This window comes from Aquarana catesbeiana, linkage group LG05 (genome assembly GCF_042186555.1).
Source record: "Aquarana catesbeiana isolate 2022-GZ linkage group LG05, ASM4218655v1, whole genome shotgun sequence".
Taxonomy (NCBI): Eukaryota; Metazoa; Chordata; class Amphibia; order Anura; family Ranidae; genus Aquarana; species Aquarana catesbeiana.
In genome coordinates, this window is record NC_133328.1 from 10,232,971 (window position 1) to 10,259,984 (window position 27,014).

General features: G+C 45.4%; 1 long non-coding RNA gene across 1 annotated transcript in view; it reads right to left on the reverse strand.

The window, feature by feature from the left end:
• Positions 1–3,118: 3,118 nt before the first annotated feature.
• Positions 3,119–27,014, reverse strand: part of LOC141144069 (uncharacterized) — a 52,073-nt gene continuing 28,177 nt past the window's right edge. Inside the window, exon 3 of the long non-coding RNA XR_012244348.1 lies at positions 3,119–3,393. This is a non-coding gene — a long non-coding RNA (uncharacterized lncRNA). The remainder of the gene's footprint in view (positions 3,394–27,014) is intronic.

The window sequence follows — 27,014 nt, forward strand, 5'->3', positions numbered from 1 at the left end:
CACTAATAGGCTGCACTGATGACCACTGACTGATGAGGCCACTTGGTACCCACTTTTAATGTACAGAGCGGAAGAGGTGGGGCCTAAATAAGAAGGGGTGTGGTTTATAGATAGGGCAGGTCTTAAACAGGAAGGGGTGTGGCCTTGACAGGAAGGGGTGGCCCATATTTTAATTAGGGGGTGCATGAGTTTAGTTAGGCCTAGGGCAGCACAAAACCTAAATACACCACTGGGCCAGAAGGGTACTCCTGGTGAGGATGGGTGCTGCGCTGATGTGGACAAAGGCTGAGCCATCCTGGCCTTTTGGCTAGGATTGATGTGGTTTCTGTTCCTGTCGGCGTCCGGTGGCGGAGCTGTCACCCTGACTGAGGGATCAGGGTGTTGCCATGCAAATCCACTGGAATGATGGGGGCCTGGAAAGGCTAGTATCGGTGAAGGCTGTGTTTGACGTCCATGGCTCTCCCTGAGAAAACCTAGAAGGGCTCACTATCTGGCAGGGATGGGGGCCGGGCCCGAAAAAAGAAGCCCGCGATGCATGTGCCCCTGGAGTGGCATTCCAGGGGTGCCGTAAACTCACAGTGAGTGAGGGTCACTTTGTGTTGTAGCACCAAGGTCACTGCACTTCCCACACTTTTTTTCTCACCTGCCTCCTTCACTCTCCTCTCCACTTCCTTCTCCCCCACTTTCCCCCACTTTCTTTTATTTAAGCCCCATGTTTGTACACGGTTTTGCATGTGTGACTGGTAGGGTGTAGGTCCTCGGGCCTGCCTTGAAAGTCTTGGGAGGAGGTGGACACGGCCTTCTGGTTTGGCTTGCCCTCTCTCATGGGGTCTTCCTTTGGGGGAGCCCCAACTAGTACTTGGGGGGGGGGTCTGTTTCGGTAGACCCTCCAAAGAATGGGGTCTGTCTGGTTTCGGCCAGATGGACCAAGTGTAAGTACCCCAGTCCCCGTCTGGAACTTAACGCCCGGGGGGATCAGGGCAAGGTCCTTCGATTTCGGAGGACTTATGTACACCCGTTGCACGCTTTTGTGTTCCACTCTTTATGTGTGTGAATTTTTTTGGCACCAGGTGAAGTTTTTGTTCACACACCACGGACTTTCAGAAAAACCAAAAAAAAAATGGTGGAGAGATTGGAATCTCATTGATGGCTTCTGTGGACAGGTGTCTTTTATACAGGTAACAAGCTGAGATTAGGAGCACTCCCTGTAAGAGAGTGCTCCTAATCTCAGCTCGTTACCTGTATAGAAGACACCTGGGAGCCAGAAATCTTTCTGATTGATAGGGGATCAAATACTTATTTCACTCATTAAAATGCAAATCAATTTATAACTTTTTTGAAATGCGTTTTTTATGGATATTTTTGTTGTTATTCTGTCTCTCACTGGTAAAATTATAGACCGATCATTTCTTTGTCAGTGGACAAATGTCCAAAATCAGCAGGGGATCAATTTTTTTTTCTCTCACTCTATATGCATGTTTGCTATTCAGGTCTGAGATTGTCAGTATTCCTTTTTTTACAGCGATTGAAGGATGAGGATCATATATACTGAACACATTTGAGTTTATTGCTGGGTTCTTCAGTATATCTATATATTTATATACAGATATATCCACTTTACCTCTGGAAGATTTACCCCCCCCCCCCGTCATGACCAGGTAATTTTTTGCAATACAGCACTGCGTTACTTTAACAGACAATTGCGCGGTCCTGCGACACAGTACATAAATAAAATGTATAGAATTTTTTCCCACAAATAGAGATTTCTTTTGGTTGTATTTGATCACCTCTGCGTTTTTTTTATTAGTTGCGCTATAAACAAAAAAGAAAAAAAAACAATATTTTTTACTTTCTACTATAAAACATATCCAATAAAAAAAATGGAATAAATCAAATGTCTTCATAAATTTACGCCAATATGTATTCTGCTACAATAAGCGTATATTGATTGGTTTACATAAAAGTTATAGCGTCTACAAACTATGGGATATGTACTGAAATGTGTATGTATTTATTTCTTTTTATACTAGTAATGGCGGTGATCAGCAACTTATAGCGGGACTGCAATATTGCGGCAGACAATCTGACACTAACTGACACTTTCGACACTTTGTGGGAATCAGTGACACCAATACAGTGATCAGTGCTAAAAATATGCACTGTCACTGTACTAATGACACTGGCTGGGAAGGGGTTAAAAATCAAAGGGTTAACTGTGTGCCTAGCCAGTGTTTATGTGAACACTATGTGTGCTGCTTTTACTAAGGGAAGTGCTTTGCAAGCAAACAAAATCTAGCACAACCCCGCTGACAGAACGGAACTCTGCCTTGTTTACATCAGTGGGTGCCGGCAGACATCCATTGGCCGGCACCCGCTGATCAGCATCTGCTTTAATTAATCACAGCGGAAGCTGCACAACGGCGGCGTGTTCGCAAACTTCCTACCCGGAAGATCAGATTCAAGTATATATACATAATTCTGAACAGAACGGCCGCCCTGTAGAAGTAAATCTGCTCTAGGGCAGTCAGCATGCGGTTAAAGTAATTGTGAATTTATCTTATCCCATAAATGTATTCTAATAAGTATTAATATATCTTTCAATAATACATAATTATAAATGTAAGAAAGAAAATATGCTTATATATCTTTTTCACTGATTTCTGGTGCAGGTTATGGGATCGCTTTTCTTCTTTCAGTGCATCACAGACCTGCAGGTGGGTGTGACCAACTTGGGGGGCATTGATGTCAGCTTGACAGTGAGGCTGGGGATCCGCTGATGGGGAATCCATTGTAGATCTGGAGAGGAGGGATGGGCAGGGGCGTGGCTACATTCTGACCACGGAAGACACAGGCACGTTGTTTGCTTGCACGGTGTTCCTGCAGCTCGGAAACAGGATAAGAAGGGATGCAAACTGACCACGCCAGCACAAATCAGCTTCCTTGATTAGTGTGGTCAGTTTGCAACCAGGAATTGGGGAAAAGGCAGGATCAACCAGGTATCACCAGAGGAGCACAATAACAAATATATATATATATATATATATATACATATACATATACACTGTATATATGTATGTTGTATATCACAAAACACTGTTCAACGCCTTTAAGAGCCAAATTTATTATGTTTCATTTTTAAGGTTACAAACACTTTAACCTCAAAGGACAATCTGCTCTCTCATGTCATATATCAGAGAAGGGAGTCGCTGATGAGCATCACAAGGGTTCCCACCACCAGGACAATGACGGAATAGCTGGGCTTGATGCTGATGGCTCCGTTGCACAGGTCACTGGAGCAGCAGGACACAGTGAGTGTACCCAGAGAGTTGCTGATGGTGCTTGGCGTACAGCTGTCCGTGCAGACCTTGACTATTTCAGTTGTAGAAGTTCCATCTACAAAGAGAACAAATGTAACAGTCGTTTATTTCCTTTATATTATCCTTCCTGAAGAAAATCCAGAAGTGGGATTATATGACTTTTTATACCAATGAATATTGATTATTTGTAATCCTCAGGCTGCTAGCAATAGTAAATAGATAGGAAGGTAGATCATATTTACTTGTTTTAAACTTTTTTGTACATTTCTTCAGTTACTTCCCGGTTTCTTGCCTAGGCAAATTATGTCATACAACCCAGGAGTCTTTAGGAGGGGAGGGGTTTTCTCAGCTAAGCACACCCTCCTGCCTGCATGCCTGAGCTAAGGGCAGATGGATTCCAGGAAGTAAATGTTACATGAATCATTTGCTGGGGGGTGTTTTTCAAAGTGATTTCTCAACAAAATAAATCATGGAGACATAGATGGATGGGAGGAGTTTGCATTGAATATTAAAAATTAATTAAATTGTGTTTTTGGTTTGTGGTGCTCAGATGCATTAAAGATCTGTTTTGATACTTGGAGGCACCTCTTAACTGCTTGCCGCCCACCGACTGTCATATGACAGCCAGGCGGCGTGGCTCTCGTCCTGGGAGGGCGTCATATGATGCCTTCGCCTTCCCAGCCCACCAGGGGGCACTCACTTTCCACCGCCACGTTACTGGGGATCCGATGCGCATGCCCGATAGCAGCGATGTCCGCTGGGCACCTGCGATTGCCCAGTAACACAGCAGGAAAGTGGATCTGTGTGTTTGTAAACACACAGATCCACGGTCCTGTCAGGTAAGAAGAGACTGATGGTGTGTTCTCAGTACAGAGGAACACCGATCGGTCTCCTCCCCTTGTGAGTCCCCTCCCCCTACAGTTAGAATCACCTCCCTAGGAAACATAATTAACCCCTTGATTACCCCCCTAGTGTCAACCCCTTCCCTGCCAGTCACATTTACACAGTAATCAATGCATTTTTATAGCACGGATCGCTGTATAAATGTGAATGGTCCCAAAATAGTGTCAAAAGTGTCCGCTCTGTCAGCCGCTATATCGCAGTCATGATAAAAAGCGCAGATCGCCACTATTACCAGTAAAAAAAAAAAAAATTATAAAAATGCTATAAATCTATCCCCTATTTTGTAGACGCTATAACTTTGTGCAAACCAATCAATATACGCTTATTGCAATTTTTTTACCAAAACTATGTAGAAGATTACATATCGGCCTAAACTGAGGAAAACATTTGTTTAAAAAAAAAAATTGGGATATTTATTATAGCAAAAAGTAAAAAATATTGTGTTTTTTTCAAACTTGTCACTCTTCTTTTGTTTATAGCGCAAGAAATAAAAACCGCAGAGATGATCAAATACCACCAAAAAAAAGCTCTATTTATGGGGAAAAAATTATAACAATTTCATGTGAGTACAGTGTTGTATGACCACGCAATTGTCATTCAAAGTGTAACAGCGCTGAAAGCTGAAAAATGGCTTGGGCAGGAAGAGGGTGAAAGTGCCCCCCGGTATTGAGGTGGTTTGGACTGCTATTTGCACATTTATATATGAACTTTTCTTATACCTGTCACGGAAGTATAGGGTGTCCGCTTAATGCGGTCTCATCCTTTTTGCTATTTGGATTTGGATACACAAATGGTGATATTTTTATGAGTATGGTTTATAATCTAATGATTTTATTATTTGTATCAAGTCTTATATTCTGGTTACTAGTACCAGGAAATCACTAGGGAACTAATAACAGGCTACTGCATAGTAGATTTCATATGTTCCCTAAAAATAATCCTTTGGGACATATCTGTCACAAATCACGTTTAGGTTAGTTTATTTGTATTTTATATATGCCCATCAGTAATGCCTCTGAGTGCCTCCTCATCAGTGCTGCCTGTCAGTGCCCATCAGTGCTGCATATTAGTGCCTCATCATCAGTACCCTTCAGTGCCGCAGTTCTCACAGGATCACCAAAATTGGACAATAGAAGATTGGAAAAATGCTGCCTGGTCTGATGAGTGTGGTTTTTAGCTGCGACATTCAGATGGTGGGGTCTGAATTTGACGCATGGATCCATCCTGCCTTGTATCACCGGCTCAGTACCAATTGAGCATCAATTAAACGCCACGGCCTACCTGAGTATTGTTGGTGACCATGTCCCTCCCTTTATGACTACAGTGTCCCCATCTTCTGATGGCTCCTTCCAGCAGGATAATACACCATGTCACAAAGCTCCAATCATCTCACCACTGGAAAATGAGGTCTCTGTACTCCAATGGCCTCCACACTCACCACATCTCATCCATTAGAGCACCTTTGGGATGTGGTGGAACGGGAAATTTGTATCATGGATGTGCAGCCGACAAATCTGCAGCAACTACATGATGTTATCAGGTCACTATGGAGCAAAATCTCTGAGGAATGTTTCCAACACCTTGTTGTATCTCTGCCATGAAGAATGAAGGAAAAAGAGGGTCCAACCCGGTACTAGCAAGGTGTACCTAATAAAGTGTCTGGAGAGCGTATATGTGTACCCTGTGTATACGGCTTTGTGTTTGAAATACCGTCTCTCTTCTCCCTCTCATGATCAGCATGCGTTCCACCACCAGGAAGTCCGGATGTGACGTTGGATGTAACTGGAAGCAATGGTTGCCAGAAGGCTTCCAAACGCCTTGGATCCTTACATGATCCATACATTTGTGTTTTCCCAACTTGACAACTGCAATGCTCTCCTCACCGGTGTACCTAAATCCACTATTAATCGACTAGAATGCCTACTAAATTATGCAACCAGAATCCTGACTAGGTCCGGTACAAGTGATCATATTACCCCTATCCCGGAGTCCTTGCACTGGCTACCCATCAGGTTTCGCATAGACTGTAAGATCCTCTGTAAGGTTCTTCATAGCTTGGCACCCCATTATCTCTCTGAACTTTTATCAACTTACCCCCCTCCCCCTGTAACCCGCGCTCCCCTAAATTCTGTATGTCCCCCCTACTCACCTACACTGGATGGGAGACAGAGCCTTCTACTGCTACGCCCCAAAACTCTGCAGTTCACCTCCAAAGAACATCAGAGAGTCTTCTCTAAACTCATTAAGATCAAGTCTAAAAACTCTTTTCTTTAGAAAAAATTTCACGTAATTGTTTCCTTTTTTCCTTTGTTTCATCCTGTGTATTTCTTGTTTTCTTTGTAAAGCATTTTGAGAAGCTACCTTTAAAGGCACTATATAAAATAAAGTTTATTATTATTATTATTATGCTTGCTATGGGGGCACTTGTGCCTGCTCGCTCCAGAGACCCGCTCTCTGTGTCCATGAGACACACAGAATGGGGCTTGGCCCCACCCCCAGCTCCCTCCTCACTGGTTGTAAGCTGTAATTGACAGCAGTGAGAGCCAATCGCTCCTGCTGCAGTTTCTCAGCCAATCTGAAGCCAGAAACCTGGGAGAGCAGTCGCTCTCATCTCATGCACATCGCTGGATCACGATCAGTCTCAGGTAAGTAATGGGGGGGGGGGCTGTGGGGGAGAAGCTGCATAGTGAAGATTTTTTTTACCTTCATGTATAGAATGCCTGAAAGTAAAAAATCTTCAGCCTTTAGAGCCTTTAGGCATACGATGGAAAAATGCATAAACAGAGGTGACCTTCGGGGAAAACCACAAGTCACAGCGATCAGTAAATTCAGAGCTATGGGCAGCTGAATGTATATCCAATCCTGACTTTTTCTGTGTAAGTCAAGCTTGGCCTCTCCCAGCCCTTGAGGCTTTCTGGAGTTCCCTTAACCACTTCAGCCCCCGGAAGGATTTACCCCCTTCCTGACCAGAGCACTTTTTACAATTTGGCACTGCGTCGCTTTAACTGCTAATTGCGCAGTCATGCAATGCTGTACCCAAACAAAATTTTCGTCCTTTTCTTCCCACAAATAGAGCTTTCTTTTGATGGTATTTGATCACCTCTGCGGTTTTTATTTTTTGCGCTATAAATGGAAAAATGCCAAAAATTTTGAAAAAAATTATAAAAAAAAATCCAATAAACTTAATTTTAGTCATACATTTAAGCCAAAATGTATTCTGGCACCATGTCTTTGGTAAAAAAAAATGTCAATAAGTGTATATTTATTGGTTTGCGCAAAAGTTATAGCGTCTACAAGCTAGGGTACATTTTCTGGAATTTACACAGCTTTTAGTTTATGACTGCCTATGTCATTTCTTGAGGTGCTAAAATGGCAGGGCAGTACAAAGCCCCCCAAATGACCCCATTTTGGAAAGAACACACCCCAAGGAAATTGCTGAGAGGCATGTTGAGTAGGGATGAGCCGAACACCCCCCGGTTCGGTTCGCACCAGAACCCGCGAACGGACCGAAAGTTCGCACGAACGTTAGAACCCCATTGACGTCTATGGGACTCGAACGTTCGAAATCAAAAGTGCTCATTTTAAAGGCTAATTTGCATGGTATTGTCCTAAAAAGGGTTTGGGGACCCGGGTCCTACCCCAGGGGACATGTATCAATGCAAAAAAAACTTTTAAAAACGGCCGTTTTTTCGGGAGCAGTGATTTTAATGATGCTTAAAGTAAAAAAAAAAAAGTGAAATATTCCTTTAACCACTTGCCGACCGGGCCATAGCCGAAAGACGGCAACAGCGCGGTCGGCTAGTTCTGGGTGGACGTCCATGGACGTCCTCCCAGAATACTGCTCTCGCGCGCCCCCTGGGGCGCGCACCCGAGAACTTCCGTGACCCGGCGCATCACGGATCACGGTAAACGGCCGCTGATCGCGGCCGTTTACCATGTGATCGCTCTGTCAAATGACGGAGCGATCACATGTCAACAGACCGGCGTCATCTCATGACGCCGGTTCCTCCCGCCCCTCTCTGTACCGATCGGTACAGTGCGAGGGGAGAGGGGGAGGGATCGGATGGCAGCACCGCTGTGGGCTGGATGTGTAGTGCTCACAGCGGTGCTCAGTGACAATTGCTGTCACATCCATCCATCCCTCAATGCTCAGCCAACCCTGCAATACTCTGCGTAATACCCCGCAATACTCTGCATAACACCCTGCAATACTCTGCATAACACCCTGCAATACTCTGCATAACACCCTGCAATACTCTGCATAATACCCTGCAATACTCTGCACTATACCCTGCAATACTCTGCATAACACCCTGCAATACTCTGCATAACACCCTGCAATACTCTGCACTATACCCTGCAATACTCTGCATAACACCCTGCAATACTCTGCACTATACCCTGCAATACTCTGCATAACACCCTGCAATACTCTGCACTATACCCTGCAATACTCTGCATAACACCCTGCAATACTCTGCATTATACCCGGCACTACTCTGCAATATACCCGGGCACTACTCTGCAATATACGCGGGCACTACTCTGCAATATACCCTGCAATACTCTGCAATATACCCCGCAATACTCTGCAATAGCCCGCAATACTCTGCAATAGCCCGCAATACTCTGCAATAGCCCGCAATACTCCGCAATTTTTAACCAGTTCCCGCCCACAGTCATATGACATCCCTGACTTTGAGCGGGTATATCTGAATGATGGGTGCAGCTACAGGCATCATTCAGATATCAGCTTTTTCAGCCAGCGATTTCCTACACCATAGGAATGATCATAGCTGCTGTTCCACTGCTTGATCATTCTTATGGGAGGCGAGAGGGGACGCCCCCCCTTCCCGCCACCCTCCGGTGCTTCTACCGACTCACCGCTACGATCGAAGCCAAGATCGTTTTTTTTTTATTATTATTTCAGGCTTCCCAGCCTAGAGGTGAGATGTGGGATCTTATTGACCCCATATCTCACTGTAAAGAGGACCTGTCATGCCATATTCCTATTACAAGGATGTTTACATTCCTTGTAATAGAAATAAAAGTGATCAAAAAATTTTTTTGGGGGGAAAAAGTGTCAAACTAAAATAAATAAAGTAAAATAAACAATAAACAAAAAAAAAAAAAAATTTAAAGCGCCCATGTCCGTGTGCTCGCATGCAGAAGCGAACACATACGTAAGTCCCGCCCACATATGAAAACGGTGTTCAAACCACACATGTGAGGTATCGCTGCGATCGGTAGAGCGAGAGCAATAATTTTGGCCCTAGACCTCCTCTGTAACTCAAAACATGTAACCAGGAAAAAATTTTAAAGCGTCACCTATGGAGATTTTTAAGTAGCGACGTTTGGCACCATTCCACGAGAGTGTGCAATTTTGAAGGGTGACATGTTGGGTATCTATTTACTCGGCGTAACTTCATCTTTCATATTATGCAAAAACATTGGGCTAACTTTACTGTTTTGTTTTTTTTTAAAGCACAAAACTGTTTCTTTCCCCAAAAAAACGCGTTCGAAAAATTGCTGCACAAATACCGTGCGAGATAAAACGTTGCAACAACCGCCATTGTATTCTCTAGGGTCTTTGCTAAAAATATATATATAATGTTTTGGGGTTCTATGTAATTTTCTAGCAAATAAATTATGATTTTTACATGTAGGAGAGAAATGTCAGAATTGGCCTGGGTTCTCCAGAACGCCTGGAGGTGCTCCCCTGCATGTTGGGCCTCTGTATGTGGCCACGCTGTGTAAAAGTCTCACACATGTGGTATCGCCGTACTCGGGAGTAATAGCAGAATGTGTTTTGGGGTGTAATTTGTGGTATGCATATGCTGTGTGTGAGAAATAACCTTCTAATATGACAATTTTGTGAAAAAAAAAAAAAGAAAAAAAAAATCTTGATTTTGCAAAGAATTGTGGGAAAAGATGACAATTTCAAAAAAACTCACCATGCATCTTTCTAAATACCTTGGAATGTCTTCTTTGCAAAAAGGGGTCATTTGAGGGGTATTTGTACTTTTCTGGCATGTTAGGGTCTCAAGAAATGAGATAGGCCGTCAGTAATTCAGGTGTGATCAATTTTCAGATATTGGCACCGTAGCTTTTGGACTCTCTAACATTCACAAAGACCAAATAATATACACCAAGTTGTACTTATTTTTACCAAAGATATGTAGCGGTATAAATTTTGGCCAAAATTTACGAAGAAAAATTACTAATTTGCTAAATTTTATAACAGAAACAAAGAAAAATTCATTTTTTTACCAAATTTTCAGTCTTTTTTCTTTTATAGCGCAAAAAATAAAAAACCCAATGGTGATTAAATACCACCAAAAGAAAGCTCTATTTGTGTGAAAAAAAGGATAAAAATTTCATATGGGTAAAGTGTTGTATGACTGAGTAATTGTCATTCAAAGTGTGAGAGCACCGAAAGCTGAAAATTGGTCTGGTTAGGAAGGGGGTTTAAGTGCCCAGTGGTCAAGTGGTTAAATATCGTACCTGAGGGGTGTCTATAGTATGCCTGTAAAGTGACGTGTGTTTCCCGTGTTTAGAACAGTCCCTGCACCAAATGTCATTTTTAAAGGAAAAAATCTCATTTAAAACTGCTTGCGGGTTTAATGTAATGTCGGGCCCTGGCAATATGGATGAAAATCAGTGAGACCAACGGCATGGGTACCCCCCCAGTCCATTACCAGGCCCTTTGGGTCTTGTATGGATATTAAGGGGAACCCCGCACCCAAATTAAAATAAGGAAAGGTGTGGGGCCACCAGGCCCTATATACTCTGAACAGCAGTATACAGGCTGTAGGTTTGTTGTTAAGTAGAATCTGTTTGTAATTTTGAACGGGTACATTTTTAACGTGTTTAGCTCCAGCCAAAAAATCTTTTTTAAGCTTTTTGGAAAACATAGGGAAGGGTTATCACCCCTGTGACATTTGTTTTGCTGTCTTTCCTCCTCTTCAGAAGATTTCACCTCACTTTTTGTCCCAATGGATTGGAAAGCATCAGTGGAAAGGAGAAATGTTTTTCCCATATTAACTCTTACAGGAGAGAATTTCCCTTCCTAGGGGTAGATTTATTCTCACTTCCTGTTGTCTCCTTCCGTTTGCAAGTAGGAGTCGTTTGTAAGTTAGTTGTTTGAAAGTAGGGTCCTGCCCTATATACTCAGCAGAAATTTGGGCCTTAGGTGTTGCTGTGGCCACAACACTGTAAGCCCTCACAGGGCTCTGCTGTGAAATATTAGATCAAGAATTGTAATTACATGCCCCTGTTGAACAGGAGCTGAAAAATTAGGCCTTAGGCACTGGTGCTGGTGCCACAACACTGCAACCCCTCACAGACACTCTAGTTGGAATGCAGGAACGAGCCCTGCTGCAAAGTATTGCATCAAAAATTGTAATTACACGCCCCTTTTAAACAAGGGCTGAAAAATTGGGCCTTAGGCACTGGTGCTGGTGCCACAACACTGCAACCCCTCACAGACACTCTAGTTGGAATGCAGGAACGAGCCCTGCTGCAAAGTATTGCATCAAAAATTGTAATTACACGCCCCTGTTAAACAAGGGCTGAAAAATTGGGCCTTAGGCACTGGTGCTGGTGCCACAACACTGCAACCCCTCACAGACACTCTAGTTGGAATGCAGGAACGAGCCCTACTGCAAAGTATTACATCAAAAATCGTAATTACACGCCCCTGTTAAACAGGGGCTGAAAAATTGTGCCTTATGCACTGGTTATGGCGCCCAGAACCAAAAATGCTCTTACAAGCTATCAGCGTGATGATTGAGGAGGAAGAGGATAATTACTCAGGAATAGTCACTCAGCATCAGCATAGGCAGTCTTTGAAGGGATCTGAGATTTCAAAAAAAATTATTCGGTTACATCAGCATCAGGTGCTTGGTAGCTGGTGGTGATCCAAGACTCATTCATTTTTATGAAGGTCAGTCGATCGACCGAGTCAGTGGACAGACGCACCCTGTGATCGGTTACCACGCCTCCAGCAGCACTGAATGTGCGTTCCGAAAGAACGCTGGATGCAGGACAGGCCAGTAGCTCAATTGCATACTGTGCAAGCTCTGGCCAGTGATCCATCCTCAAGACCCAGTAACCCAGAGGATTTTCGGTGGGAAAGGCGTCCAAATCTGATCTTGCCCCTAGGCATTCCTGCACCATGTAAAACAGACGCTGGCGATGGTTGCTGGAACCGATCATACCTTGGGGCTGCGGACCAAAAAATTGTCTGAATGCATCGGTCAGATGGCCACCTTCTCCACCGCTCCTTCTTTGACTGACCGAAGCCTCAGCAACACGTTGTCCAGAAACAGGAGTTTGTAACCTCCCAGTCTCTGGGAACGCGTTGCACAGACCTTTCTGCAAGGCCTCCCGAAGATGTTTCATCCTCTGCTCCCTCTGCGATGGCAAGATAAGGTCCGCAACCTTACCCTTGTAACGTGGATCAAGGAGGGTTGCCAGCCAGTATTGGTCCTTCTCCTTGATACCACGAATACGAGGATCCTTACGCAGGCTTTGCAGGATCAGGGAGGCCATGCAGCGTAGGTTTGCTGAGGCATTCGGTCCGGAGTCCTCTGGGTCACTAAGGACGACATGGTCCGCAGCCACCTCCTCCCAGCCACGGACAAGTCCATGTGTTTCTTGGGACTGATCCCTTAAAGACTGCTGCTGATGCTGAGTGCCAGGCTCCACCTCCATACTGACACAATCTTCCTCCTCCTCCTCCTCTTCCTCCTCGTCCTCTTCCTGTGTGATCGGCGGGCACGCAGGAACACTGTCTGGATAAAGGGGGCCTTGAGAGCTAAGGAAGTCCTCCTCTTCCTGCCTCTGTTCTGCCTCAAGTGCCCTGTCCATTATTCCACGCAGCGTGTGCTCCAACAGGTGGACAAGGGGGACAGTGTCACTGATGCATGCACTGTCACTGCTCACCATCCTCGTGGCCTCCTCAAATGGTGACAGGACAGTGCATGCATCCCTGATCATGGCCCACTGGCGTGGGGAAAAAAAACCAAGCTCCCCTGACCCTGTCCTGGTGCCATAGTCGCACAGGTACTCATTGATGGCCCTCTGCTGCGTGTGCAGCCGCTGCAGCATGGCCAACGTTGAGTTCCACCTGGTGGGCATGTCACAGATTAGGCGGTTCTTGGGCAGGTTAAACTCCTTTTGGAGGTCCGTCAGCCGAGCACTGGCATTATATGACCGGCGGAAATGCACACAGACTTTCCTGGCCTGCCTCAGGACATCCTGTAAGCCCGGGTACCTGCCCAAGAACCGCTGCACCACCAAGTTAAGGACGTGAGCCAAACAGGGCACATGGGTCATTTGTCCCTGTCGGAGGGCAGAGAGGAGGTTGGTGCCATTGTCGCAAACCACCATTCCTGCCTTAAGTTGGCGTGGCGTCAACCACCTCTGAACCTGCCCCTGCAGAGCTGACAGAACCTCTGCCCCAGTGTGGCTCCTGTCCCCCAAGCACACCAGCTCAAGCACCGCATGGCATCTTTTGGCCTGAGTACTTGCGTAGCCCCTTGAACGACTACGGAGCACCGCTGGTTCCGAGGAAGAGGCCATGGAGGAAGAAGAAGAGGAGGGGGTGGAGGAGAGAGGTGTGTCACAATCATTAGCATTTTGGAGGCGTGGTGGCGGAACAACCTCCAACACTACTGCACCTTGTCCTGCATCCTTCCCAGCTGCCAGCAGAGTCACCCAATGCGCCGTGAAACTTAGGTAACGTCCCTGTCCATGCCTGCTGGACCATGAGTCAGTGGTAATATGCACCTTACCGCTGACCGCCCTGTCCAGCGAGGCATGGACATTGCCTTCCACATGCTGGTAGAGAGCCGGAATCGCCTTCCGTGAGAAAAAGTGGCGTTTGGGTACCTGCCACTGAGGAACTGCACATTCCACAAACTCACGGAAGGGGGCAGAGTCTACCAACTGAAAAGGCAGCAGTTGAAGTGCTAGCAATTTTGCCAAGCTAGCATTCAACCGCTGGGCATGTGGATGGCTGGGAGCAAACTTCTTTCGGTGGTGCAGCAGCTGGGGCAGGGAAATTTGCCTGGTACAATCTGACGTCGGTGTACCAAAATCAGATTGCCCACAAGTACGTGGCTGTGACACACCTAATTCTACACCTTCATTCCTCTCAGTGCAGGTCTCAGAGAGGACTGAAGGTCTAGTGGGGTTGGAAATCTCAGCTGATGAGGAGCAAGCAGAGGTCTTCTTTGTTCTTTGGTGTGGGTCTTTTAGATATGCTTGCCAACGAACTGCATGGCAGGTCAACATATGTCTGGTCAAGCATGTGGTACCCAAGCGGGAGATGTTTTGGCCACGCGAGATACGCTTGAGACATATGTTGCAAATAGCAGCGGTGCGATCTGATGCACTCGTCTCAAAAAAGGCCCACACCAAAGAACTTTTTGAATAACGCGCAGAGACTGCAGCGCCCTGCACATGTGGAGCTTTGGGGTGTGATGCAGTCAATGTGCTGCCCTTAGGCTGGCCCCTGGAGGGCATCCTGCCTCGTTGGTGATGTGCCGCCTCCTCCTCCTCCTCCTCCTCCTCCTCTTCTCTCCTATCAGGCACCCACGTTGAGTCAGTGACCTCATCATCCCCTCCCTCCTCATCACTGGAGCAAACCTGGCAGTATGCTGCAGCAGGGGGAGCATGACTGCCAGATTGCTGTCCTTCTTGGGCACCCCCTCTGTCCGTGCTCGTGTTACTGCCTTCATCGAGCTCAGTATCATCATCAGAGCCTTCCAAACGCTGGGCATCCTCCTGGAGCATGTACCCAACACTGTGGTCAAACAGTTCGAGGGACTCCTCAGGAGGACATGGTGGGGCTAGGGAAGGAGTCACTGATGACATTGAGCCGAGGGAAGAGGCCGCTGCTTTGCCAGACAAAGTACCCTGGGCATGGGTGAGAGAGGATGAGGAGGATGAGGACGGCTTGGTCATCCACTCGACCAAGTCTTCCGAATGTTGCGGCTCAACATGGCCAGCTGCCGAAAAAAAGGCCAAGCGTGTCCCATGGCCACGTGCTGATGAGGATGCACCGTCTCCACGATCAGCACTAGACACAGAGCCTGCTTGCCCTCTCTTATTGGCTTGTGACTGTCTGCCTCTCCTTCTTGGCCTTCCAGACATACTAATGGCCTGTAGCTGCACTAAGCTGGGATATATATATATATATATATATATATATATATATATATATATGTACTGATACTGCAGCTAGCAAAATCAACTGCCTGCCTGCCTGTAGTATGAGAACACCACCAACCTTCTACAGGTAGCTTTAGCTGAACACTGTGAGGTGGACGCACCCCACTAACTTGTAGGTTTAGCAGAACACTGTGAGCAAGACGCACTGCACTAACTGTAAATAGTCTAGCTGCCTGACTGTGGTACAATTTTATTTAAAATACTGTAACAAGACAAGCCTGCCTGTCAGTAAGAAGATAACAGGAACGGATCTAGCTGAACACTGTGAGCAGGACGCACCCCACTAGCTTGTAGGTTTAGCTGAATACTGTGAGCAGCACGCACCCCACTAACTTGTAGGTTTAGCAGAACACTGTGAGCAGGACGCACTGCACTAACTGTAAATAGTCTAGCTGCCTGACTGTGGTACTAATATGATCAAAAGAACACCAGCAATTTTCTTCAGGCAGCTGTATTTACTGTAACAAGACAAGCCTGCCTGTCAGTAAGAAGATAACAGAAACGGATCTAGCTGAACACTGTGAGCAGGACGTACCACACTAGCTTGTAGGTTTAGCTGAACACTGTGAGGTGGACGCACCCCACTAACTTGTAGGTTTAGCTGAACACTGTGAGCAGGACGCACCCCACTAACTTGTAGGTTTAGCAGAACACTGTGAGCAGGACGCACTGCACTAACTGTAAATAGTCTAGCTGCCTGACTGTGGTACTAATAGGATCAAAAGAACATCAGCAATTTTATTTAAAATACTGTAACAAGACAAGCCTGCCTGTCAATAAGAAGATAACAGGAACGGATCTAGCTGAACACTGTGAGCAGGACGCACCCCACTAGATTGTAGGTTTAGCTGAACACTGTGAGGTGGACGCACCCCACTAACTTGTAGGTTTTGCTGAACACTGAGAGCAGCACGCACCCCACTAACTTGTAGGTTTAGCAGAACACTGTGAGCAGGACGCACTGCACTAACTGTAAATAGTCTAGCTGCCTGACTGTGGTACTAATAGGATCAAAAGAACACCAGCAATTTTCTTCAGGTAGCTGTATTTACTGTAACAAGACAAGCCTGCCTGTCAGTAAGAAGATAACAGAAACGGATCTAGCTGAACAATATGAGCAGGACGCACCACACTAGCTTGTAGGTTTAGCTGAACACTGTGAGGTGGACGCACCCCACTAACTTGTAGGTTTAGCAGAACACTGTGAGCAGGACGCACCCCACTTACTTGTAGGTTTAGCAGAACACTGTGGGCAGGACGCACTGCACTAACTGTAAATAGTCTAGCTGCCTGACTGTGGTACTAATAGGATCAAAAGAACACCAGTAATTTTCTTCAAAATACTGTAACAAGACAAGCCTGCCTGTCAGTAGGAATATAACAGGAACGGATCTAGCTGAACACTGTGAGCAGGACGCACTGCACTAAATGTAAATAGTCTAGAAGATAACAGGAACGGATCTAGCTAAACTGAATACAGTGTATATATATATATATATGCAACACCTGGGATGCATATATATACACAATACACTTTAAGTGCAGCTAACTGACTGACTGTCCTGCCTAATCTAGCTAACTCAAATGAAATGACACTGTCTCTCTCTCTCTCTAAGCACACCGGAACACACTGCACAGGGCCGCCGTGCAGGCGGCCTTATATAGTGTGGGGCGTGTACTAAATCCCCTGAGCCATAATTGGCCAAAGCCTCCTTGGCTTTGGCTTTGGCCAATTATGGCTCTCTGTTAAGGCGGCGCTGTGATTGGCCAAGCATGCGGGTCATAGTGCATGCTTGGCCAATCATCAGCAAGCAATGCACTGCGATGCCGCAGTGAATTATGGGCCGTGACGCGCCACACGAATTTGGCGCGAACGGCCCATATCGTTCGCAATTCGGCGAACGATCGAAGTGATTGAATAAGGACAAAAAAAAATTTTTTACAAAAAGTTGTCACTAAATGATATTCTGCTCACACAGGCCATGGGCATATGTGGAATTGCACCCCAAAATACATTTAGCTGCTTCTCCTGAGTATGGGGATTAAGGATGAGCTGAACACCCCCCGGTTCGGTTCGCACCAGAACTTGCGAACTGACCAAAACTTTGCACGAACGTTAGAACCCCATTGAAGTCTATGGGACTCGAACGTTCTAAATCAAAAGTGCTCATTTTAAAGGCTAATTTGCATGGCATTGTCCTAAAAAGTGTTTGGGGACCCGGGTCCTGCCCCAGGGGACATGTATCAATGCAAAAAAAATGTTTAAAAACGGACATTTTTTGGGAGCAGTGATTTTAATAATGCTTAAAGTCAAACAATAAAAGTGTAATATTCCTTTAAATTTCGTACCTGGGGGGTGTCTATAGTATTCCTGTAAAGGGGCGCATGTTTCCTGTGTTTAGAACAGTCTGACAGCAAAATGACATTTCAAAGGAAAAAAGTCATTTAAAACTACTCGCGGCTATACTGAATTGCCCGACAATACACATAAAAGTTCATTGATAAAAATAGCATGGGAATTCCCCACAGGGGAACCCCGAACCAAAAAATTTAAAAAAAAATGACGTGGGGGGTCCCCCTAAATTCCATACCAGGCCCTTCAGGTCTGGTATGGATATTAAGGGGAACCCCGGCCAAAAAAAAAAAATTGGCGTGGGGTCCCCCCCTTTAGGTCTGGTATGGATTTTAAGGGGAACCCCGCGCCAAAATTTAAACAAAAATGGCGTGGGGTACCCCCAAAAATCCATACCAGACCCTTATCCGAGCACGCAACCTGGCAGGCCACAGGAAAAGAGGGAGGACGAGAGAGCGCCCCCCCTCCTGAACCGTACCAGGCCACATGCCCTCAACATTGGGAGGGTGCTTTGGGGGTAGCCCCCAAAGCACCTTGTCCCCATGTTGATGAGGACAAGGGCCTCATCCCCACAACCCTGGCCCGGTGGTTGTGGGGGTCTGCGGGCAGGGGGCTTATCGGAATCTGGAAACACCTTTAACAAGGGGACCCCCAGATCCCGGCCCTCCCCCCTGTGTGAAATGGTAAGGGGTACAAAATTTAAGAACTGTCAGAAGAGGAGAAGCATCACACAGCGGGAGCCTCCCATCCAATCGTGGATTTGGAGCGGCCAGAGAAAAGAAGATGAAGTGAAGAAGGCGCCGCTGAGGAAGATGCCGGACGAGAAGACTGGATGAATAACCAGAAGAACAAGAAGAACCAGAAGAACAAGAACCAGAAGGAGAAGAAGATGGAGGAAGAAACCGAAGGAAGATAGAAGATAGAAGAAAGAAGATAGATGAAACAAGATAGAAAATAGAAGAAAGAAGAAGCATTTAAATAAAGGAATTGTCAAAAACTGTCTGTTGTCATTTTTAACATTTTTGACATTTTTTTGTGAAATGGTAGTGGTACTTTTGTACCCCCTTACCATTTCACACAGGGGGAGGGCCGGGATCTGGGGGTCCCCTTGTTAAAGGGGGCTTCCAGATTCCGATAAGCCCCCTGCCCGCAGACCCCCACAACCACCGGGCAAGGGTTGTGGGGATGAGGCCCTTGTCCTCATCAACATGGGGACAAGGTGTTTTGGGGGCTACCCCCAAAGCACCCTCCCAATGTTGAGGGCATGTGGCCTGGCACGGTTCAGGAGGGGGGGCGCTCTCTCATCCCCCCCTCTTTTCCTGCGGCCTGCCAGGTTGCGTGCTCGGATAAGGGTCTGGTATGAATTTTTCGGGGTACTCCACACCATTTTTTTAAAAAATTTTGGCACGGGGTTCCCTTTAAAATCCATACCAGACCTGAAGGGTCTGGTATAGATTTTGAGGGGGACCCCACGCCAATTTTTTTAAAAATTTTTGCCGGGGTTCCCCTTAATATCCATACCAGACCTGAAGGGCCTGGTATGGAATTTAGGGGGACCCTCCATGTCATTTTTTTTTTTTAATTTTGGTTCGGGGTTCCCCTGTGGGGAATTCCCATGCCGTTTTTATCAATGAACTTTTATGTGTATTGTCGGGCCGGCAATTCAGTATAGCCGCGAGTAGTTTTAAATGACTTTTTTCCTTTGAAATGTCATTTTGCTGTCAGACTATTCTAAACACGGGAAACATGCACCCCTTTACAAGAATACTATAGACACTCCCCAGGTACGAAATTTAAAGGGATATTACACTTTTATTGTTTGACTTTAAGCATTATTAAAATCACTGCTCCCAAAAAAACTTCAGTTTTTAAAACTTTTTTGTGCATTGATACATGTCCCCTGGGGCAGGACCCGGGTCCCCAAACACTTTTTATGACAATACCATGCATATAAGCCTTTAAAATGAGCACTTTTGATTTCTCCCATAGACTTTTAAAGGGTGTTCCGCGGCATTTGAATTTGACGCGAACACCCCAAATTGTTCTCTGTTCGGCGAACTGGCGAACAGTCGATGTTCGAGTCGAACATGAGTTCGACTCGAACTTGAAGCTCATCCCTAATGGGGATACCACATGTGTGGGACTTTTTAGGAGCCTAGCCGTGTACGGGGCCCCGAAAACCAAGCACCGCCTTCAGGATTCCTAGGGGCATACATTTTTGATTTCACGCCTCACTACCTATCACAGTTTTGAAGGCCATAAAATGCCAAGATGGCACAAAACCCACCCAAATGACCCCATTTTGGAAAGTAGACGCCCCAAGCTATTTGCTGAGAGGCATGTTGAGTCCATGGAATATTTTATATTTTGCCACAAGTTGCAGAAAAATGACAAACTTTTTTTTTTTTGCACAAAGTTGTCACTAAATGATATATTGCTCACACAGGCCATGGGCATATGTGAGTGGAATTGCACCCCAAAATACATTCTGCTGATTCTCCTGAGTACAGGGATACCACATGTGTGGGACTTTTTGGGAGCCCAGCCGCGTGCAGGGCCCCGAAAACCAAGCACCGCCTTCAGGATTTCTAAGGGCGTAAAGTTTTGATTTCACTCCTTACTACCTATCACAGTTTTGAAGTCCATAAAATGCCCAGATGGCACAACCCCCCCCCCCCAAAATGACCCCATTTTGGAAAGTAGACACCCTAAGCTATTTTCTGAGAGGCATGTTGAGTCCATGGAATATTTTATATTTTGACACAAGTTGTGGGAAAGTGACAATTTTTTTTTTTGCACAAAGTTGTCACTAAATGATATATTGCTCACACATGCCATGAGCATATGTGGAATTACACCTCAAAATACATTTAGCTGCTTCTCCTGAGTACAGGGATACCACATGTGTGGGACTTTTTGGGAGCCTAGCTGCATACGGGGCCCCGAAATCCAATCACCGCCTTCAGGATTTCTAAGGGCGTACATTTTTGATTCACTCCTCACTACCTATCAAATAGCTTGGGGCGTCTACTTTCCAAAATGGAGTAATTTGGGGGGGGGGTTTGTGCCACCTGGGCATTCCATGGCCTCCAAAATTGTGATAGGCAGTGAAGAGTGAAATCAAAATTTACGCCCTTTGAAAGCCTGAAGGCGGTGCTTGGCTTTCGGGGTCCTGTACGGGGCTAGGTTCCCAAAAAGTCTCACACATGTGGTATCCCCATACTCAGGAGAAGCAACAGAATGTATTTTGGGGTGTAATTTCACATATTCCCATGGCATGTTTGAGCAATATATCATTTAGTGACAACTTTGTGCAAAAAAAAAAAATTTGTCTTTTTCCCGCAACTTGTGTCACAATATAAAATATTTCATGGACTCGACATGCCTCTCAGCAAATAGCTTGGGGTGTCTACTTTCCAAAATGGGGTCATTTGGGGGGGTTTTGAACTGTCCTGGCATTTTATGCACAACATTTAGAAGCTTATGTCACACATCACCCATTCTTGCAATCACTTGAAGACAAAGCCCTTTCTGACACTTTTTATTTACATGAAAAAATTATTTTTTTTTGCAAGTAAATTACTTTGAACCCCCAAACATTATATATTTTTTTTAAAGCAAATGCCCTACAGATTAAAATGGTGGATGTTTCATTTTTTTTTCACACAGTATTTGTGCAGTGATTTTTCAAATGCATTTTTTTGGGAGAAAACACACTTTTTAAAATTTGAATGCCCTAAAACACACTATATTGCCCAAATGTTTGATAAAAAAAAGATGATCTTAGGCCAAGTACATGGATACCAAACATGACATTCTTTAAAATTGCGCACAAACGTGCAGTGGCGACAAACTAAATACATTTTTCAAAGCCTTTAAAAGCCTTTACAGGTTACCACTTTAGATTTACAGAGGAGGTCTACTGCTAAAATTACTGCCCTCAATCTGACCTTCGCAGTGATACCTCACATGCATGGTGCAATTGTTGTTTACATTTGACGCCAGACCAACGCTTGCGTTCACCTTTGCGCGAGAGCAGGGGGGGACAGGGGTGCTTTTTATTTTTTTTTTCTTTATTATTTTTTTGCTTTTTCATCTTATTTTTAAACTGTTCCTGTTTTTTTTTTTTTAATCATTTTTATTGTTATGTCAGGGAATGTAAATATCCCCTATGATAGCAATAGGTAGTGACAGGTACTCTTTTTTGAAAAAATTGGGGTCTATTAGACCCTAGATCTCTCCTCTGCCCTCAAAGCATCTGACCACACCAAGATCGGTGTGATAAAATGCTTTCCCAATTTCCCAATGGCGCTGTTTACATCCGGCAGAATCTAAGTCATGAAATGCTCGTAGCTTCCGGTTTCTTAGGCCATAGAGATGTTTGGAGCCATTCTGGTCTCTGATCAGCTCTATGGTCAGCTGGCTGAATCACCGGCTGCATTCCCAGGTTCCCTGTTGGGACAGGAGAGCCAGAGAAAAACATGGAAGTTGGTGGGGGGGCATTCCATCCCACTGCTTGTAAAAGCAGTCTAGAGGCTAATTAGCCGCTAGGATTGCTTTTACATGAAAGCCGACCGCTGGCTGAAAAGAATGATACCAATATGATACCTAAACCTGCAGGCATCATTCTGGTATAACCACTCACAGTCCAGCAACATACCAGTACGTTGCTGGTCCTTGTTGGGCATATATTGTAAACTTTTTTTTCATGCAGCCTGTGGGCTGCATGAAAAAAAGATATTGATCGGTGGGTATGTCCACCATTAGAATACCTCCCTTCATCCACCCACTTTTAATGATGGGCATACTTGCATCGTTTATATATGCCGAAGCATGGGGGCATCCGCCCCAAAAGGTAGGAGCAAATCGCTCCTCCGCCCCTGCTGCCCCCATGCTTCGGCATATATGCTGAAGTATATAACTGTGGTGGTGAAATCACCTCCGACAGCGCTGGAGTCACGGCTTTATGTATTGTGGGAGCAAACGCTGTTGCTGTCAAGATTAATAAATCCGCGCTGCAACTGAATGGCGTACCTGCTAAGCAAATGATGGTTAACAATAAAACAAAGTAACATTACAGTATAACAGTAAGACTTACCATACCTGCAAAGCAAATACAAAAAAAATAGTAAAAAATAAAACATTTAACGCAACCTGTGCCTAAAATATATATATGCCGAAGCATAGGGGCATCCTCCCGCAAAAGGTAGGAGCAAATCGCTCCTCCGCCCACTGCTGCCCCCATGCTTCGGCATATATGCTGAAGTATGTAACTGTGGTGGTGAAATCACCTCCGACAGCGCTGGAGTCATGGCTTTATGTATCGTGGGAGCAAACGCTGTTGCTGTCAAGATAAATAAATCCACTCTGCAGCTGAATGGCGTACCTGAAAACAAAAAAATGGTTAACAATAAAACACAGTAAACAGCAAAGTATGAAAAAATTGCATACCTATAAAGCAAACATGATAAAAACATAATAACAATAAAACATTGCAGAATAGAATACAGTAAAAAAGAGCAGAACAATAGAGAGAATAGAGAGAGAACAATAAAACGACAACTATTTTTGTTTTTTTTTATTTTATATATTTTTTTGTGGTTTTTTTTTCTACTTTTTTTGTTTTTTTTTGTTTTTTTTACACTTTTTTTTGTAACTGTAACTTTTGTAACCGTAACCGTTTCCAGGTTCGGGTCTCTCAAAATGCGATGGCATCTTGGGAGACCCTGTGAAAGTGTGTCCTAGTCTGTGCAGTGCTGTACCCTACGCTAATACTCAACTAGTGTATGGTTCAAAACATTCACCAATGCAAAGACCAGGATTGTCAGGACAGGAGGGACAATAATAGCGGGTGTCATGCCTATATCCGCACTTGCTGCAGATACAACATCTTTTTTGGGGGGCTCGTTGGGTGGGGGTACTCGGGAGGACATAAAGAAAATGCCTCTCATGCAGCTGGCTTACTGCATTTGGTTGGGGAAGGTGAGGTGGAGCACCGTCTGGAAACAGAAGGGCTCTGACAATCTCTTCCTGGAATTTAAGGAAGGATCCAGTCCGTCCTAAAGCTCTGTACAGCACATAAGCTCAAACTCGAAGCTCATATCTACTAGTGAGACTCACAGGCAAAAAAGCTTCTGACTGTTAGCGACTGTATCAAAACACTACCAACAAAAACTGTTAGCGATCGCAGGGATCAGGCTTGACTCTGCGAACGCTGCAGTTATGTGTGTTTAGTGTTTTGTAAGTGACAGTGATCGATTGATACTGCACTTGGGTGGGCTGGGCAGAGGGGCTAAACGCCGAGGGGCAAAACGCAGGTGCTGGCAGGTATCTGGGCTGATCCCGCTAACACTGTGTTTTTGGGAACCCTAAACTGCTGGGGACACTAGTATAGATCTGATCGGATCAGATATGGATCCGTTCAGCTACTATACCACTAAGAGAGGTGTATGCTGCGTGCGTGGGTGTTAGCGGTACTGGCGCTAACCTGATGCTGCCTGTGGCGACGCAGACCTTATCTGACCCTAAAACTTAACTTATATCTCCGCTGAGCGATTAGGGGGTTAAACCTTTATTAGGTAATAAACTACGGGTGCCCTGAAAATATAAAAAACAAACTAACTAACCAGCATCACCCGTAACAGTTATACAGTGATCACTGGTGAAAGAGTTAACTAGGGGGCAGTCAGGGGGTTAAAACCTTTATTAGGTAGTATATGGGGGTCCCTGTCGCTATAAAACACTGACGGCGAACCTATATACTTACCTCCCTAACTAGCGTCACCTGTGACACTAATACAGCGATCAAAAAAACGATCGCTTAGTGACACTGGCGACGGGGGGTTATCAAGGGGTTAAAACTTTAATAGGGGGGTTAGGGGGGTATCCTAGACCTAAAGGGGCTAACACTAACTGCCCTACCACTTATAACTGTCACAATCTGACACCAATGCAAAAAAAAAAAAAACTGCTATTGGTGTCACTGTGACAGGGGGTACAGGGGGGTGATCGGGGGGTGATGGGGGGTGAAAAGTGTGCCTAGTGTGTTCTACTGTTAGTGTAGTGTTGTGCAACTCACATCGATGTCTTCTCTCCTCTGCGCCGGAACGAAAAGACCGGCTCGAGGAGAGATGACATCACTTCCTCTGCCACTGTTTACATTACAGCAGCAGAGAAAGCTTTTCGTTCGTTGGGAGCGATCGTGAGGGGGTGGCCACGAATGAGTGGCCTCCCCCTCAGCCTGGATCGCTCCCCTAACAAATCCGACCGCCTGGGGCACCGGCGCCCCCCCCTGCGGGAGGCAGATCGCATACCAGGTACATGATTTTGCCCGCCCGTGCCATTCTGCCGCAGTATATCTGCGTTAGGCGGTCGGCAAGTGGTTAAAGTGGTTGTTCAGTCACATTTATTAGTTACTTTAATTCCCTCTGTTTTAGGTCCTTGTTCAATACAGTGTGTGTTAGACATGTGCAATTCAAATTAACGGAAACCCGTTTAGCAAACTTTTCGAAAATTCGTAAATTTGAAAATTCGAAAATCCACAATTCAGAAATTCGAAGATTCGGAAATTCAGAAATTCGAAGATTCGAAAGATCGAAAATTTGGAAATGTGGACAATCGGAAATTTGAAAATCCAAAGATTTTAAAATCTGAAAATAAGAATGAAAACCTGAAAATTCAAAAGAACGAAAATCCGAAAATTTCCCTTGTCATGTGATTCTGTGCAACTCAAGTCACATTTAGGGTGACTGTTACCTTATAGGTTTACATCATTGATGTGGGCTGGGGAACGAGATAAATATTTGTGGAAAACTTCTAGAAGAGTAATTGCTTCCCAGGCTTTGCTTGTTTGTGGAGGATGTGTCTCCAAGGGTCTTTCCCACCCAAGCTTGGCCTAGAAGGATATCGGTGTGAAGAATTCTTGTTTTTGCCTTCCTGGACTGCTGTGTGGGGAGGGTGTACCTACAAACGCTCCAGTCTTGGCCTCTCAGGCCTGCTGCTTTGAGAGGTTACTGTATGCCCTAAGAGAGAGGTCCGAGTCATGCTTTTCAGTCTTGTTTAGTCAACTGCCATTCTTGGCCTAAATGTCCACAACTAGCCTGCGCGAGGAGCTGAAGGTACTTAAATGTAGCTGTCCATCTGAGCATTAGCCTATGCTACAGGGATAAAGATACTGAGAAAATTTTACAGAGCAAAGGAAATTTTTGCTGCCGTTTTTGGGCATCTTGTACCCTCAATCCTCTAGACCAGGCATAGCTAAATGGTGGACCACGGTCCGGATCCAGACTGAGCCACTGTTCCATCCAAACCACTGTGGTTGCGCCGTTTAGGAGCTGCTTCCTTTTCCCAGCCTCTGCCACTGTTAATATCACAACAGAATGCAGAGCGAATGGCAGGGCAATTGTGGATTGAATTCAGGAGTCACAGCACAGCATTGGACAGAGGGTGGGAGTGGGAGCTACGGGGATTAGGTTAACCCGCAGGTGATTAGTTGCTATTGTAGCACCCTGGTCCTAAACAGGGCTGCTAAAAAAACTATTTGTGCTAGGTGGTCACTAGCCTGGCTAATTGGTAGTCTTTGATCCATTGATTTCTGCCCTAAGTCTGAGTTCAATTTGTGGTCTCTCTCTCTTCTGTCAATAGGTGGCACTGTTGCTTTTGGCATTAGGATGATGGATTACAGTGAATTCAGGTGATGAGTAAATAAGTTGTCCCAGCCAATTAGCAGGAGTTTCTTTTGGCCTCTTTGCATGCTGGGATAGGCTATTTATTTGGGAGGAGTCAGGTGATTGGGGTTCTTCCTGCCCGGGGGTGCGGCCTGGGTGGATATGTGTCAAACAGCTCCTGGCTGCTTGGCCTGAAGCCTGAGGCTTATCCAGGAGAGCTACTGGCTGCTAGGTCTACGTAAGGCCTATCCAGTAAATACAAGGGTCTGCAAAGGAGGAGGAGCAGCAGAAGTTAAGCCCGAAGCCTGGGGCAGAACAACGTGTGTTAGAGGCTTAGCCCGAGGGGAGCCTGTTCGTTGCCGGAGGGACGATAACTCCTGTTACTGGAGGCAAGTTGGAAGGGATGAAGTTCTGAAGGAGTGCCAGAGCAGATGCTTCACTAGCCGGGGGTGGTGAAGTAAGTGGGAAGGCTTCAGTGGAGACTCATCTAGGAATACAGCGGGTAGCTGTAAGTAAAGGTTGAAGATAAGTACAGCG